Source organism: Eublepharis macularius, chromosome 4 (assembly GCF_028583425.1).
Source record: "Eublepharis macularius isolate TG4126 chromosome 4, MPM_Emac_v1.0, whole genome shotgun sequence".
In the NCBI taxonomy this organism is placed as follows: Eukaryota; Metazoa; Chordata; class Lepidosauria; order Squamata; family Eublepharidae; genus Eublepharis; species Eublepharis macularius.
In genome coordinates this window covers 101,198,376-101,204,431 of record NC_072793.1, presented here as the reverse complement: position 1 = coordinate 101,204,431, position 6,056 = coordinate 101,198,376, and the positions used below count along the sequence as shown (strand labels likewise).

The following is a 6,056-nucleotide window of genomic DNA, read 5'->3' as shown; positions in this document are numbered from 1 at the left end:
CCAATACCTTGAACTGAGTGTGGTAATGTTTAGGTAGACAATGGAGTGACTGGATGATGGCCCCACAAAACCAATGCTCCTGATGTCTTGCCAGCTGCCCTGATGTCCCCTTCGTGTTCACCAGCATCCAGCCTAAGAGCAGCAGGAACCACAGCTTTCATGGCCAGGCACATCCAATTCTTGAGGAAATTCCTGGTCATGAGAAGCAACCCTTGCAGGTTGAGGGCCACAGCTGGCAGTGCTTGCACTTGATGCCCCCCATGACACCACTGCCCCTGATTCCTTGCCAGCCACTGCAGTGCCTCCTTCAAACTTGCCAGGCCTGGCCCAACGGCAGTGCAGGCTGCAGCCTGCCATGGTCAGGTGTCTCCATCAGGGGCAGATTGGAATGGAGCAAGCTGAGCCAAGCGGCTCCTGCAGCAAGGATTGCTCAGACTCAGGCAATGACAACATTAAATTGCTGTGGCGGTTTTGCTTTGGCCGCCAGCAGTGGCAGCACACCTAGGAGCATTTTGCAGGCTGAGCCGCTCCCGTTGCCAATGAGAAGGGCAGCCACCAGCTGGGGAGCTTCTTTGACAGCCATGGTGCTGCTGCCATAGTTGGGGCCCTGCCCGCTAGGTGTTCCTTCTGCCACTTGCTTCTCCGGCGGCCTTGGCATGGCAGCAGGGCAGTGTGGCTCAGGGCCTTGCTTGCTGACCAGCTTCTCTGCTACTTGCTCCTCCTGTGGCTTTTGGCACTGTGGCACCTCTCCCCAGCCTTGGCGTTTTTGGTGTGGCAGATCCAGTCCTCGGCCTTGGTACCCTGGCAGGCACTACTCTTCTCAGGGACCCAGGCAAGTCCATTGGGAACAGGCCCTGCAGCTCCAAACCTACTGTATTTTCTGTGAATAAATCTTCATTTTTCACCACTATCAGTGTCTTGTCTGTTCAGTCAAAACAGCTGTGAAAAATAATTTATACTTACCTCACAATTAAGTACCTTATTCTAGTAGGATCCTAAAACAGAATGCTTTAAGGAGCACAAACCTTACAAATGACCAACCAGTCAATCAAAGCTTGTGTCCCCCGTTTTTACTGATTGTGGGTGGCTAGGGTTTAAAATAAAGAAGGGACTAGAGAGTGTGGGCATGGACAGCCATTAAGTCTAGAGGGCAATTTACCTCAGAAGCCTCTCTCTCATTCCTTTTTCCGTATCATTAGCTGCCACAAGAACCACCTCTCATTCTGGAGCTACAGGCAGTGTCTGTCCAAACTATTTAACTGGCCTTGGCTTATCACTGAAGCTGCTCTCCTTCTTGCAATCCGCCATCTACTGTCTTAGAAGCTCCTGCTATATCACTTCTATTCCTTGGCCTTTGTAATTTGTTTCCATGGCCTTGCCCAGCCTGTAGACATATATATTGATGTCTTGTAAAGCACCAGGCCACATTTTGCATTTTCATTTTTATGTATTTTATTTTTAAAAATTGTACAATGGCAATTTTAGAATTCAAGAAAACAAGGAGTGATGATGGAGCAAGCGCAGAATAATCCTCACATGCATATTGCAACACCTGCCCTTTTAATTGAACACTGTAGCACTAAACCAATCTTATAGGTAAGACACACAGGATACCAATACCTCTGTCCATGTCTACTGCACTGTGTATTAAAGGCATTCTCCCAGATCATTGGCATCAAAAAGAGGTCTGTGGGAAATATATGATACCCTGTGGTATAACTGCACTTTATTTTGTCTCAGCCTCACAGGGTGATCATATACACTGTTAAAAGTTAAAAGAATGGAAAACAGTTCCTGAATAATCCAGGATAACTGAAAACTTGCTCTCTTTTTGGAGGAATTGGGTGGAATTCATTAGTCACATCAAGCACATGATGACCTGAGAGTGATCCCACCCATTTCAGCCTCCTCTGGTTATATAAACAAATAATGAAAGTTTCTTATTAGGCCGCAAGCAACCCAAACCCACTTAGACATGGGGACAAACAAATCAAAAGGGGAAGTCTGGGGATGGGGAAAGGAGGGAGCGAAGGTACCAGCCGTCTGTTTTCCCCGCCCTTGGTGGTGGACTGCAGGCAGACTCCGTCTGCCGGTCGGTTTCCAGGAAAAGAATGCCAAACACAAAAGGGGGAGAGGGATCTCCACTGCAAGGGGAGGAGGGTGGCAGTGGGGGTGGGGGTGGAATGTCCCTGTCCTTGGCAGATGGTCTTACCCAGTGTGCATTGTTCCTGTGGTGTCTCCTTTATCCGCTGTAATTGGATCCTGGAGGGAGCCAGCGCGCAAAGGAGGGACCGATGGAGGCTGGGCGGGATTGCCGAGGGGGGTAGAAGCGTCCCCAGCTTTGGCCTGCGCCTCCCTCTCCTGTCAAGCATTTGATCTCATTGTTCCGGGCTGATGTCACTCCCAGTTGTCACAGACGCCTCGCCGGGTGACAATGTGGGACTAGGAGGCACAAAGGAGCCCTCTGGACCCAGCCCGCAGGTAAGAGCGAAAGTGCGCGCGCGCGCGCGCTGCCCCGTCCCGAACTGGGGGGGGGGGCAAGGGGCTGAGGAAGGGTCGGGACCCCCAGAACCCCCAACCGCAGTTCGCGCTCCGAGCAGCGTCGCCGCCGCGTGGACTCAGTGCACTGCCGGGCGCGAGGTTGGCCAGGCGCGCAGCTCCGCCGGCGGGAAGTCGAGGCAAGGCAAGCGCGAAATAAAGTTTTGCTGCCCGTCGTCGAAAGTTGGAAGCCCCTTCAGGGAGGCGAGGGATGCTGCGGCTGAGCCTGGACCAGGCAGAGGAGGGAACTTGGAGGAGGCTGGGGATGCTCTCCTCCTCCTCCTCCTCCGCCGTCTAGTCCTTCCACTTGCCAGGCCAGCGTCCTCCAAGCACCGTCGCGCCCCCGCCCCCGCCCCCGCCCCCGCCCCCGCCCGCGGGGTCTTCTGAAGCCCCGAGATCGCAGATCCGGCAGGCTGGAGACAAGCAGACGATGCCCGGCCAGAACTTTTGGCTTTCCCGGGAGAGAGACAGAGAGACCCCCGCTCAAATCCCTCGGCGTCGCACTGGGGAGCCTGGGAGTCCCGGGAAGGCAGGAGGCCAAGTTGAAAACAACAATGCCCCGCGGGCGGCCCTCTAGTCTGTTGAGGTCTGGGGGCTCTTGGAAGACTAACACGGTTTTATTCCCGCTAAATCTGAAGAAAGGGGCTTCAGCCCGGAAAAGTTTATGTTGAATGTGGTGAGTCTAAAGTGCCACAGGAGTCCTGTTTATTCTCCTTTAAACCAGCCACCGGCCAGACAATCAGTCTCTCCTTTTCAGCTCCCGCTCTGCTAAACCTATCAGCCTTAGCTGGGCAGCCCCACTACCCTCCCCGACCTTTCTCAGGTCACTCCATTTTCAGCTAATGCTCTAACCGTCACTGCCTGCCTGTTCCTTTTGTTTCGCTTCTGGATCCCCTGGCAGACTCTGGGTGGCCCTTCCAGGCCTTCAGCACCCTCTGTTCTTCTAATCCTGGTAGTCCATCACTCTGCACCCTTAGGTTTGCTTCCTGTATGTTTTATGTCATGGCACCACTGAGCTGGCACTCCCCACTGGATGACCTGCTTTTCCAACTCTTGGTCTCCATAACTCGGTTTGTGCAAGCTCCAGATTCCTATTGTGCTCCATTCATCTTCCCACCCCGACTCCAAACTGGCACAGCCTACTTCTGAGCTCAGATTGCTATTGTGGTAAGGCCCTTGGGGACAAGTTGGGTGATGAATCTGCCCAGTTCATTCCATTTGTGATACAGCCTTGGTTTTCAGCACCTGCTTCTCTTTGGCAGCAGATTGCATTCATTCTTTTCAACACACATGCATCCTTTTGTTCCCAACCGTTACCAAATGCCATTCTCCTCCCAGTCATTTCTGGCCACTTTAATGACAGGATCCAAGCATCACGTACAACATACAAAAATAATGATGTGGGGGCCTGGAGTAGTCTGGGGGATGGGCATTGCCTCAGCCAGCCTTACAATGTAGTAAAAATGCCATCGTTTTTGAGTCTCAAAAGTTATTCTAGAGTCAGTATGGTGCAATGGACAAAGTATACTGGGGAGACCATGGTTCTGACTACCATTTGGCCACGAAACTTTCTGGAAAACCTTAGCTTAGTCACTGTCAGCCTAACTCACCTCACAGGGTTGTTGTGATGATAAAATGGAAGAGGTGAAAACTATGTATGCCATTCTGAGCTTCTTGGAATGGGTTCCACTCTATAGACTCTTCCTTTTATCATGTGGAATTGTTCATAGCATCATTATGTGACTACAATGGCAACTCCATGGTATTCTGTAGGGTGTACGTTTTAATGTCTGTATGGCTGCCCAAAGATGATGTATGCGAGTGTGGGGGGGGATGTGTGTGGGCATTTTAGAAGTTCTCAGAGGCCCTCAGAGCTTGGGCTATTTGAAGCATTTTGTTTGGAAATAAGTTGTGTGAACACATTAAGATTGGGGTGTGATCCTTCCAAGCAAAAATTAAGAGAAGCCAACATCCTGAATCAGAGTTTTTGTTTGTCCTTATTCAGCTAAAGGTTCCTAAATCACAAGGCCAGTGAGATGGAGGCCAAATATTATTCTCAGACCTTCAAGAAGTATAGATTTATTACAGTCTTATCACTTATCATCCTTCAGGTTGGAGCAAATACTTCTGAGACAACCATGGAAGCACACAAAATGCTTCCAGCTGCAGTGCTCTGCTGAAAGGTTCCAAAGTGAGACCTTATTCTCAGCCAGAATGATCTTTCAAAGAGAGGCATGTTTAGTTTAAAAGCAGAATTTTCCAATAGATGTGTGCAGATGCAAACAATTTTGAAGGAAACTAATGAACAACTCAAAGAAAATGTTTAATGAGGATTCCTTTCCCTTAGGAACAGAGTGAGTATCCTTCTTCATCAACCTTCCTAATTAAGGAGAACATTTTAAGACAGTGTCTTCCTTGTGACCTCTTCCATAATGGCATCTCTTAGGGAAGTCTGCAGGGCATTCTGTACAGTAACAGCACTGTTCCCTCTGCTATGGTGTTTTTTCAGCCTTGGCGGAATTGTCTACATTCCTTTTTGTTCTTTGTCCTTAACATCCACACACCCGCTACCCTGTCCTGTCCAAGCATTTTGGGAACTAAATATCAATATTCAGAGTAGCAATGAGGTCAGCTCTCTAAGGGCTTATACTCTCCTCCTCAGCATTCATGGAACACACCAGGAATTGTTCTTGTGTCCCAGTAAGAGAGCCTTCTCATGCGAAAGCTGGGGGTGCGTTGGGGAGGCTTAATGAGAATACTACCCACGCAAGCTTCCATTGGCCACCGATTAGAACTATGTTATTCTTTGTACACTCCAGCTTAGTTTGTAAAAAATGAAAGAAGAGGATTTAGAATAGTTTTGTATAAAGCCACAATGCAAGAAGTGAAAGAGACGCCTCAAAGAAGCATTTGCATACATATATTATTTGAAGACAAGGTAAAGCCACCAAATACTTTGGAGTTAGCCAGGAACAGAACTTGGATCTTTGGATGCAGATATGCTGCTGATGGCCATTTCCAGTGCAATAAACTGTCGCTTCCCCTCCAAGTTTCTAGTTTAAATTATCTCAATCAATCATTGGGTTCATGTTTGATTCACACTTCAGGACTGCTCTAGCTGGAATGATTTGTAAACCGTCCATTGTTTAGTAGCAGCAAATGATTAGCTAAAGCCCAGAAACTACTAAAGATTTCTCTTGGTCCTACCATTGCAATAATATACTATCAGTGGTTCTACTTTTGTGTCTCAGTTTCTCTCTGTATTCTGGAGGAGGAGATCCTTAGAATTGATTAAATGTTTTCAAGGCACTTAGAAGCTAGAAGGATGTTGTTCATAGAAGACTAGCCAAATGATGATGACATTGATGATGTCATGAAGCTGGGTGGAGTTTTCTCAGGGGGGTGGAGTGAAATAATCAAGTTGCAGAATGCTAAAGTGAAGATGCAGGATTCTTCCTGGAAATGTGAAATACTTGCTTAAGATATCAGATTCTTCATATCAGATTCCATTTTCCTTC

The 6,056-nt window shown here is 48.6% G+C and overlaps 1 protein-coding gene across 1 annotated transcript in view; it reads left to right on the top strand.

Moving 5' to 3' along the window:
- The first annotated feature begins 2,402 nt into the window (after positions 1–2,402).
- Positions 2,403–6,056, top strand: part of PCBP4 (poly(rC) binding protein 4) — a 48,307-nt gene continuing 44,653 nt past the window's right edge. The window contains exon 1 of the mRNA XM_054976981.1: positions 2,403–2,481. The gene's annotated coding sequence lies outside the window, so the exon portion shown is untranslated. The remainder of the gene's footprint in view (positions 2,482–6,056) is intronic.